This window comes from Cyprinus carpio, chromosome A4 (assembly GCF_018340385.1).
Source record: "Cyprinus carpio isolate SPL01 chromosome A4, ASM1834038v1, whole genome shotgun sequence".
Taxonomy (NCBI): domain Eukaryota; kingdom Metazoa; phylum Chordata; class Actinopteri; order Cypriniformes; family Cyprinidae; genus Cyprinus; species Cyprinus carpio.
In genome coordinates this window covers 28,701,812-28,714,036 of record NC_056575.1, presented here as the reverse complement: position 1 = coordinate 28,714,036, position 12,225 = coordinate 28,701,812, and the positions used below count along the sequence as shown (strand labels likewise).

At 33.8% G+C, this 12,225-nt stretch overlaps 1 long non-coding RNA gene across 1 annotated transcript; it reads left to right on the top strand.

Annotated features, from left to right (window-relative positions):
* The first annotated feature begins 791 nt into the window (after positions 1-791).
* On the top strand, positions 792-10,272 carry LOC122141733. Its single transcript, XR_006158048.1, has 3 exons — positions 792-807; positions 8,413-8,539; positions 10,207-10,272. It is a non-coding gene; the product is annotated as an uncharacterized LOC122141733 (long non-coding RNA).
* Positions 10,273-12,225: the final 1,953 nt, after the last annotated feature.

The window sequence follows — 12,225 nt, the reverse complement described above, 5'->3', positions numbered from 1 at the left end:
TCTCCAGCAATGGATGCTCTGCAGTGAATGGGTGCCGTCAGAATGAGAGTCCAAACAGCTGATAAAAAAAAACATCCATAATACTCCACACACACTCCAGTCCATCAGTTAATGTCTAGAGAAGCCAAAAGCTGCATGTTTGTAAGAAACAAGGGCATTTCTAACTTCAAAACATTGCTTTCCGCTAAAAATATGAGTCCATGATCCATAATATTTGCTTTCTTCAGTGAAAAAGTGGTCTGAATTAGGAGTAGAAATATACACAGATCAAGCATCGTTTACAAGCCAAAACAGTCCAAACCAGCTCTAAACAAATATGTGGGTGGATTTTAATGTGAAAAGATGACAGGGGATAGACTTTTTTTTTTCACTTTTTTACACACTGCAGAGGATCCATTGGTGAGCAAGTTATGTTGCTAGTTAGTACATTTTCAGCAAATTTTCATGAGCTATTCTCTTAATAGAAAAGAGTAAGAAAAATCCTGTTTTCCATTATATGTGTGTTTTAAATTAAAAGAGACGTGCCACTGTATATTGAGGATAAAATGATGTGGTGGTTTCACTAACATGTCTTCTTTTGGGTTTATGGCAGATCCGATTCAACTAAATTCATCTTCAAACCCTGTACCTTCAGCCAAAAATTAGCTGCTTTTGAAATATTAAATGTACCACCCCTGAAACTTCATGGCACTTGTGGAGTGGTTTGTGGTGAGACTTTTGCTTGTCTTTCCATTACAGACTGTCTCCTGAAATTGAACCAGGGAACAGCTCGCCGCGCATGGCCACATCCAAAAGAAGATCTCGCAGGTAAAAACAGCCTAAATGACCTTATTTCTACACTTTACTTCTAATATATCTGCATTTTGTTGTCGAAATATATATTTTTTTTCCATGAGGCCCTATCGTATGCTATCGTTCAAAACCTTTTACAATGTTTTTGAAAGAAATCTCTTTTGTTGACAAAGGCTGCATTTATTTGATCATATTGAAATTTTATTACAATTTAAAATAACTCTGATACATATTTTTTTCAGTATCCTTTGATGAATAGAAAGTTCAAAAGAAAAACATGTATCTGAAATAGAAATCTTTTGTAACATTATAAATGTCTTTACTGTCACTTTTGATCAATTTAATGCATCCTTCCCTGAATAAACAGTATTCATTTCTTTAAAAAAAAAAAAAAAAAAAACTTACTGACTCCCAAATTTTGAACTGTAGTAACTTACAGAAGACATTGTAGTCATTTTCCCCAGCATCCATTGTGGATCCAATCTGAATGAGGTTCCTTGGCCCCTGGTGGTAGAGTAAATGAAGGGCTCTGAGGGGCCCCTTCCTCTTTGACCCGTTGAAAGGGCCCAAAAGGAACAGAATGTGGACTGAGAAAAACAAACTGCACATAAATGGCTCTCGACGGGAGCCTTGATAATCTCAATATTTGCAAATCTTCATCACAACTCCACATGCAGGCATCACTCATTGAGGCCAGAAAACAGTGATGAACCATATCGTTGAGCAATGCTTTTTATGCTTTGAACGACCTTCTCAAGATCCATCTCCATATTACTGGTAAAACGTAATATGGGAAACATTATTACCATTTGAAAAAATGTTTTTCTACTGTAATATCTTTTAAAATGTAATTTATTTCTGTGATAGCGCAGCTGAATTTTCAGCATTATTATTCCAGTCTTCAGTGTCACGTGATCCTTCAGAAATCATTCTAATATGCCAAAAAAAAAAATTATAATAAATATACTTTTATAGAAACTGTGATACTTTTTTTCAGGGTTCTTTGATCAATGAACAAAATTCAAAAGAACAGTGTTTATTTAAAGCAAAAACCTTTGGGAACATAACTTAAATTATAAAATATTTTTTATGATGAATTTTGATGAATGTAATTTATCCTTGCTGAAATTACACCTATTAATTTCTTCCAAAACAATATAAATAAAAATCTTTCCAACCCCAAACTTTTAAATAAGTGTATGAGAGCTCTAAGAAGGAGTTTAAAAACATGTCTGATCTGAAATAAAATACTGATTCAATCATTTGCTATACATATGAATCATGGAATTAGTCTTTTGAATCTATTCACTCACAATTGTTAATGTAAAAAAAGAAAATAATATTTAAGGAAATAAATTCAAGTGGTTAAATATTTATATAATATCTCATATATAATTTAATTAGTTTAAAAATAGCTTTAAAATTAGGTTTTAACTGTATGTTACTTGCATTTAAACATTTTGATTCCTCTAGACAACAGTGACTGTTTAGAATGATACTTCCTCTGATTGAAAAAAAAAATGTTTTATATAATTATTAAATATATTTGCCATCATCAAAAGGCCTAAAATATATATTCATTTATTTTTCAATCACATTTTCATTAGAAATTGTATAATTACATATCCTTATAATGTTATGTTTTAGGGATTTAGTTTACCACACGAAGTTTTTTTTTTTTACTACGGTTAGTGATAATTATAATTATAATAATTGTACACAAAATTTGTACTAGCCCAAATTACCTTGTGTGTTTTGGCCCACAGCTCACATGAGCACATTTGTGCTGAATTGAACATACAATAGTCGATTAGCTTTAATGTGCTATTTTCATCACATAATCATTAACTCCTCTAATTGAGGTACTTTTGGTTTATTCACTGCCAAAAACAGTAATGAGATTATTTCATGACACGTATATCTGAACATCTAAATGGTCTGAGTGACTTTCAGTGTGAATGTGAGCCATGTAATGAACTTATACAGTAGGTGTGGACTTCTAGTCCTCTTTGAACTGCTCAAAGCCTTAGGCTACATTGTAAATATTGTATGTTACATACTGACATTATACAACGCTGCCTGGCTGTTGCCCGTGAGGTCTAGTCGTGCAACATGACGACGCCACAGTGTTTCGTAGTAATGTAAGTTCGCCCGTGAGTATTGTTTGTAAGCATTTGCTCCTTAGCTGTGTAACCAGATCTATTGTCCACCATCTTCAAAAAATATATTTTTTGTGGTTTCCAAAACAAAACCTTTTTCCACATTGTAACACGTCTACTCTCATTCATTCCAAGGCCAGGAGTGAGCGTCTAGAACATTTGTAGTCAGAAAGTTTTTGATTGTTATATAAAGATGTCAACATTTTTCCCCTATGAAGCATCATGTCCATCTAAATATCACCACCAGATGATCTGACCGAGTGTAATATAACACAGCGGTCTGGGATGCTGGGACCATTTGGCTTTTGATGTGTCATTCTTTCCTTTTCATTTTATTCTTGAATGCCGATGCGTGACAGGAAGCAACGTTTGATATATATATATATATATATATATATATATATATATATATATAATTATCATTTATTGAATGAGAGATGCCTGTGGCCATGTGGTTACATCACAGTGAGGACTGGACGGACGAGGTCTTTCCTAAAGTCTCGGGGTGACTGGCTGTTATGTAACTGGTAAATGTATTTGTGAAGACGTCCAGCCGAGGAAATGAGATCTTGCCATGAAAATCAGGCCAGAAAACAGAGCAAAACATGGAACAGCCATTCAGACACACCTACTCTCTCTTTATGATGACTATTTTTCACATTCAAGAATCGTAGTAAAGTCATTAAAAGTATGAAATACAGACTGAAGCATGATGTTAGTGACCAAAACACGTTCAAACCGATCAAAGCAATGTCCAAGTTGTCTAGATTCCAGCTCTGCTCTTTTGACGTATTCATAGAATGCTTTTTTAAAGGATGGATGGATGGATGGATGGATGGATATACCAGTAGAAGGATGGATGGATGATAGAATTGATATATGTAAAGAACCAATAGATGGATAGAACATTGGATGGATGAATGATAGATGGATAAACCAATAAAAAGATGGATGGATAAACCAGTAGAAGGATGGATGGATGGATGGATGGATGGATGGATGGATGGACGGATAGACGGACGATGAATGGTAAATGGATAGAAAGATAGAAGAATGATGGATGGATGGATGATAGATTGATAAACCAAAAAAAGGAAGGATGGATGAATGATGATGGACCTGGATGATAGAATGGTAAAATGGATAGAAAGATAGATAGAAAAATGATGGAATGGATAGATGATAGATGGATAGAAGAATGATGAATGGATGGATGTAATGGTAAATGGATAGAAAGATAGATAGAAGAATAATGGATGGATGGATGATAGATGGATGATAGATGGATAAACCTATAGAATGATAGATTGATGGATGGATGGATGATAGATTGTTAAACCAATAGAAGGATGGATGGATTATAGAATGATAGATAGATCATTAGAAGGATGGATGGATGATAGAATGGTAGATAGATAGAACAATAGAAGAATGAAAGGATGGATGGATGGATGGATGATAGAATGATAGATGGACAGAACAGTAGAACAATGGATGGATGATTGAACAACAGATTGATAAAACAATAGAATGATGGATGGATGATACAATGATAGATGGAAAGAACAGTAGAAGGAGGATGGATGATAGAAATGTAGATGATAGAACAATAGAAGAATGGATGGATAGATGGATGATAGAAACGATGGTACGATTAATAGAAGGATGGATGGATGATGGGAAAAACCAATAGACAGACAGACACTGAAAATAAGTCATAAAGGTGTTTTTAGATGGAAGTCCAGGCTGTGTGTGAAACATACGTGTACCTGTTGTACTGTGTCACAGTCAGACACACATGCACAATATTTCTCAAATACATCTCTGTGAAACTATTATTAGCTGGAATCAGCCGGTTACGTTCATGTTTGTAACAGCAGGTCTTAATCACAATCAAGAAAAAAAAAAAAAAAAAAAAAAAAACCCATGACAGAGAAGTCCTCACGCTCACGTCCGCTGCTTTAGATGCTACGTTCTGAGCTTTTGCACATTGTGTTTCCCTGTCATCATTTAGTTTTTGTGCACACACTACTATCAAAAGTGATCGGGGTGAGTTTTATTCAGCAAGGATGCATTAAATTGATCGAAAGTGAACAGTAAAGACTTATATTTCAAAAATAAAAGCTATTCTTTTGAACTTCTATTCATCAGAGAATCCTGAGCAGCAGATCAGCATATTAGAATGATTTCCTGAAAAGATCATGTGACACTCAAGACTGGAGTGGATGATGCTGAAATTCAGCTTTGATCACAGATATAAATTACATTTTAAATATATATTACAATAGAAATCAGTTATTTGAATGGAAAAAATATTTCACAATATTGCTGATTTTACTGTATTTTTGATCAAATAATTGCAGCCTTAGTGAGCAGAAGAATGCTCTAACGTCCACCCAAATCTCTCATTTAGTTGTAAAAAACAAAAGAAACCACACGAGTTAGTGTTTTCATACCGAACAGTTTGGACCCCCACACAGGAACATATGTGGCTAAACATATGAATCAGTGCCGTACAGACGGGCCAGATAGATTGCTAACATGTACTGCTAAAACTCAAAGCATGTGTCTGACATTCTCTTTTAATAGAGGAAGAAAAGAGAGATTTGGAGTCAGCAGGTGCGGAAGACACCAGACAAACGCATTTAAAAAAACCTCCTTCTCCTAACAGCTTCTTAAATGTTTAAGTACTAAACACTTGGAGTAACTTGAGTACTTTAATGTTGACTTTTAAAGCATGGTAAACTTTTTGGAGCAGCGCCGAGTACAAACTAGACAGAATGTCCTATGAACGTGAGTGGTCAAATGATTGACCTGGAATTGCCTCCAGTGTCAGCTGTGCTTAAATAGGTAGATTTAATAATGGATGTCTTTCCAGTAGAATCTGCATAAATATCTCTGCAAACACGGTTGGAGCCAGTCATCTGATTGCAGTATTGAGCTCTGGAAGTGATGCAGCCGCTCTGTAGTTTCCCCGAGTGCTGCCAGCTTTCCCTCTGAAGCTTGAAAATCATAGTCTTTTTGCCACATTTTGTTTCAAGGCAGGAAATTATGAAATTGAGAGATGAAATCAGGACATAACACAGGTGGGATTCGATCTGGGTGTCCCAAAAAGCACCACAGTTCAATGTCTGGAGGACATTTTCTACTGTAACTGCAAAGAATTGAAGTATGGAGTTCGTTTTTGTAGTGGTCTACTGATATATTACCAAAGCTGACATATAAGCTAGTGTTTTATTTTTTGAATTTTTTTGAATTTTTTTAAGTTTAAGACCCAAAAGTGTCATGAGGCGGATTTTTATTTTGAAGTGCTTAGAGCCCAGCAAAGTTGCTGTATCAAGCATAAATCTGTAATTTATTTTACAGATACTTTTTAAGTTCAAATTTTTGAATATATATGTATGTATGTATGTCTAAGATATCAGCATCATTATCATTAGTCAAGCGCTACTTTTTTCTGCAAACAAACATACGGTGTGTAATTGAGATCAAATTGAGATCAATTATTTTATCAATTATTTTCTTATTGTCTTTTTTAATTACTATATAATTCATGTTGCTCTCAAACAAAGTATGTTTCATTTTACATTTAATTGCTGATACTACTTAAAAATTCTTTTCTCTAATTCCATCAACATCTGCTTCAGATCAGATCCTCACCCCATCGTGCAGCTTTCATTGTCAGATGGAATATCCTCTTCGAATGTGGCGTTCAGTTCATGTGCTGGTAGTCAGACTCGTTAATGAAGCTTTTAACAAGAACCTTTAACAAGGTGTAAAGCAGTCGTCTGAGCCAGACTGGAAGAGACTGATCAGTGTTTAAGGCTCCAGTTGCTCCATTAAATGTGTCTTCTGGAGTGTAAGTGTCTCAGCATGCTGTCCTACATTGTTTCCCACTCTCCCCATGATGCCTGAAGGTGTTTTTGTCCACTGTGGAGGCCTCTGTAATGAGCCCTTGAGTCTCTCTGATCGCCTGGTTTGATGGGTTCATGTGATGAGATAGTTCAACCCAAACATGAACTCACACAATTCTGCCTCCAAAACTATGACCTTCGTTCTGTGGGTCAAACACAAAAATATTTTTGGCAGAAAGTCATTGTTTGGAATAATATGAAGGTGAGAAATCATGGCAGAATTTTCATTTTTGGATGAACTATCACTTAAGTTACCCACGCGAACATGTAAACTGTTCAGACTTTTCCCTTTAGCACAAATAACAGATCTGCTCTATTTTGGATAAAAGCATCTGTTAAATACATAAATGCACATGTGAATAAGCTGAACTGCATCTGCACCATTAGTAACGTCAAAGTATAATACTGCTTATTTTGAGCAACTGAAAAAGAAAACTTCCTTCATCTTTGCAGTGCTAAAGATGGTTTCCAAACATTTTCCAAAAGAAATGTAAATGAAATTAGAAATCTTGCCTAAACAAAGCTGAAATAAAAATAAATTAACACCAAATAGAAAAAATGCAATTTAAAAAGAAGAAAAATGACAAAACGAAAAATATAAAAATGCAAAACGGGAATAAAACTAAATGAAAGCTACATAAAAATATATTTAAAAAAAAACTAATTAAAATGAGAAAAGCACGTAAAATTACTTGAACTTAAAATAATTAAAATAAAAATTTTAAAAAAGCTCATTTAAAATATTAATTTATATTATAATATATAAATAATACAAAAATAACACTGGCCGCGTGTAAAACAGAATAAAATAAATAATAAATGAAAGCTAAATATAAATATTAATATAACAAAAACTAATAAAAAATAACAAAAGCACATAACAAAATGACTAATACAAAAATTAAATCTGAAAAATAAAATAACTCAAATTTAATAAATATTAATATTATATAAATGATACTAAAGTAGCACTGGTGCCATCTAAATTAAAAACTGAAGGAAAATAATAAATTAAAACCAAATAGAAACATTAAGTATAGTCTAATATGCAAACTAAAAAATAAATAAAAATAAAAGTTAATTCAAAATGTTAATAAATACTATAATAGTATATAAACAATTCTAAAATACTTGTTCACTAAAGGCTCTAAAGTTATAGAGCTTCTTTGTGCAATAGAAGAAAATCCCACGAGCGAGGTCTCAGCTGAGAAAAGCAGTGATTAAAAGAAAGCTGCTGTGAAGCTCCATCACTGACTCACGGAAAGAAACATGTGGATGCCGTTACTCTGGGGATCCTCTGTGTTTTCCTCTCTCAGGACTGAATAATCATCGCAGCGGTGAATCTGTCTCCCTCAAGAGGACCAGAGAATGTTAACGTTTGTGTTGTGTGCTGTGATTGCTAAAGCAGAGGCTCCGCTGACAGAGTCTCCACGTTGTTGTTTCTTTCATTATGTTTCAGTGAGTGTGACGCTGAGTGGCTGAGAACAATCAGGCATGTTCAAGAAAAAAACTCATTCTGCTTTTCTCTCTTTGTCCCTTTCGTCCAGGTCCGTCTGAGTTGACTTTATCGGTCAGGTATAATCGACGGCCCACTTGCCCTGATGCCACCATGGGGGTGCATTTTCCCACCCCGCCGCCCTCACGCCACAGGAAGAGCCACAGCCTTGGAAACACGTCTGTTTTGTCCTCTTTTTACATATACACACTTACATACTGTAGTTGAACAAAAGTTTGGGGTCAGTTTGATTTTTTTTTAAAGAAATTAATACTTTTATTCAGCAAGGATGCATTAATTAATCAAAAAGTGACGGTAAAGAAAATAATGTTACAAAAAGATTTATATTTCCAATAAATGCTGCTCTTTAAACTTAAAAATCATCCCTCAGTTTCAAAATAAGTAAATATAATTTATTTAAAGTCATGCATTTGGAAGTACCGAGGCCCAGCTTTCTGGATGATTTAAAGCATAAATGTGAAGCTATTTTTATTATTGCACTTGCATGAATTATTCTATAAAACCCAGATTTTATTTTATTTATTTTTTTACTACCAATGCTATTTTAGTGTCATTGAGATACTATAATATTTTTATTAATAAATTAGATTAGTGCAAAGAAGCTAATACTTAAGTTTTGGAAGAAACATCAATGGTCCCTGTTAAAATGTTGGTTGGATGAAATGGTTAGAGTATATTACATCTGGAAAGAATTCGTTTTTCTTTATCAAACAAACTGGATCAGTTTGATAAGATTTGGTCTCCCCTTTTTCCGCTACCTTGATAGCTAGTTTAAGCTGACGTGTTTAAGTTGGCCAAGTGTGTAGTACTGATTGTCCCATTAGTGTGATATGACTTATGTAGGGTGGGTAGTAATGGGAACTGTTCTTTCTTTCTTGTTAGTTGTGTTCTGCTTTTTGTTTTTATTTTATTACATATTTTCTTTGTCTCTTATGTTTATAATGAGGAATCATAAAAAGTGATGTAACATTGATTATCAAATCGTTGGATTCCCTAATAAAAACATTTTAAACACATAAATTAGATTAGTTTTTATTCTTATATTTATATTTTCCATTTTCTTTTTAACCTCTGTAGACCTTTATATAAACCTCTATAGATGTTTTCCCCCCCCAGTTTTTTAATTAGTTTTAGTATTTTATTTTAGTAAATCAAGTTTAACCTTGGCAACTAGTTGGAAATTGACAAAAAAGTTTCCTTTTTATATTTTTTTAATTCCACTTAAACAATTTATTAATTTATTTAAAGTAACACAGTTTTTTTTTTTTTTTTTTTTTAAGGTTTTTAGGTTTTAGTTTTCTTTTTTTTTTTTGGTTTAGAAAAATTCATCATCTGTATCTCAGTTTCCACAAAAATATGAAGCAGCACTGTTTTCAGCATTGATAAAAATGATCAGAAAATGATTCTTAAGCAGCAGATCTTAGAATGATTTCTGAAGTATCATGTGACACTGAAGACTGGATTAATGATGCTGAAAATTCAGCTTTGCATCACAGGAATAAATTAGAGTTTACAATATATTCACATAGAAACCTTTTTTTTTTAATTGTAAAAATATTTGACAAAATTACTGTTATACTGCATTTTTAGTCAAACAAATGCAGACCTGGTGAGCAGAAGAGACTTCTTTCAAAAACATTAAGAAATCTTACCAGCCTCAAACTTGAACATTAGTGTAACTGTATACTAAATATCAAATATGCAGCACTTTTGCTTTTAGTTTGGCAAACATACTTCTCCCTGGAAACTTACGGTGTTGCACAATCTCATGCCCCATGATGGTTTTCTGACTCTCTCTCTCTCTCTCTCTCTCTCTGTCTCGCAGTATGATGTGGCATTTCGGTGTGGTGGAGAGTAAAAGTGCGACGTTCCCCACAGAGAAACCACGTCAACCTGCTGGACGACAGCTTTCCTAGAGTCCCAGAGTCCAGCGAGGAACAACAACCCACACAGCTCATCCGTGTCCAACGGCAATCTCTATAGGTATCAGCACAAGCTGTGGCATTTAACCAAAGCCCTGCACATCCCCTATTTAAGGAATGTGCCAGGGTGTTAATGCATCTTTGTTGTTAGCATTATACTTGGGATTACTGCTGAAAATCATTTTAGAATCGAGCCCTTCGAAAATACATAAAAAAAATGGTTTTGATTAATGCACTTGGGATTAAATACTGACCCAGCATTACTCGAGGGATTTTAAAAGCATAAATTGTGAAGGCCGAGATCACAACTATTTTTTGAATATCTGGAATCTGAGGGAGAAGGGTGCAAAAAAAAATCAAAAATACTGAGAAAAAATCGCCTTTAAAGTTGTCCAAATGAAGTTTCCAACATGCATATTACATAATAAACAAAAATTAGGTTTTGATATATTTACGGCAGGAAATTTACAAAATATCTTCATGGAACATGATCTTTTACCTTAATATCCTAATGATTTTTGGCATAAAAGAAAAATTTATAATTTTGACCCATACAATGTTTTTTTGGCAACTTACTACAAATATCTACCCCACGACTCAAGACTTGAGACTGCGTTTGAGCTCTCAGGGTCACAAATAATCTTAATGTCTTCATGCCTTAATAGTGCATTTAGCAGATTAGAGCTGGACAATTGCATTTTTGCGTTTTGCAACATTATAAGCAATCAAACAGATATGCTGTAGATATAGATTTCTGGTATCATTGCATGTCTTGTGCAAAAGGAATTGAACCGCCATTATGTCGCCACATAGCAATAGAGTTGAAAGACTAAATATAACTTTGCAAAGAGACAATCAGTGAGTGTTTCTACCACACAAATCCCATGCAAACTCATGCAATAAAGTCTTGTGGCTTTCAGTGTTTTTTAATGCCTGACCCAATGTACTTCCATAGCAAGTTGAAATAATTTTGTGTTATCAATTTCTAATAATAACATTTTAATAAAACTGTATGTCTTCAGTGTTTAAGTGTAACTATTTTGCAGCCCCAGTACTGTACTGCTTTTGTGCCTCACTGTGTGCTCTACTGGAAACGGTTGTGAGGTTTGTTTGGTTTGTGTTTTATCAGGCAGCAGTCAGAGTTCCCCTCTTGTGATGATCTTTTCTCCAGGGGCTCGAGAGGTGAGACTCTGTCTGTCTTGTCATGTGTTTTTGTCTAAACATTCACCTTGCTCACATTGCAGCTTTAGTATGACTTAGAGGAAAACTCAACTATTATGAGAAAAGGAAAGGTTTTCCATGCCTGGCAGTCTGAGATTATTAATAAAAGAATCTGACCAGTAACATCTCATTAGTTTAACATTAGTAAATGCATAAACTAACATCAATGAGCAATACACATTGTTACAGTACTTATTATTTTTTGTTTATAAATATACAACTGTTCATTGCTAGTTCCTGTTAGTTCAGGTCCATCAATATTGTATCACTAAATGTTGACATTAAGTAAGGGTAAGATTTTTGCCTTAGACTAAGAATAAAATGCTGTAGAAGTATTTTCATTATTCATATCATTCATGTTATCTGATGTAATGTTTACAAAACTGAGCGTATTGTAAAGTGTTTACGGTATAATCTTCATAAGATGAACTGCCATGTAACTAACTTCATATACTGTAAGTTAAAAAATGAGATTTCTAAAATGAATGACTTTTATTCATTTTTCATAGGGTCAACAGTACATGTTTTTGTTGTAGTCATTTTTAGCCTATGGTTTCGCCCAGCTATAGATGTTTATATAATTTTTTACATCTTTATATGTCCATTCCTCCACAGGAAAACGCATTTATATGCATACAAATAGCAAAAAAAACAACTACAATAAAAAATTGGTCTTTAAAGGCATAGTTCACCTGAAAATG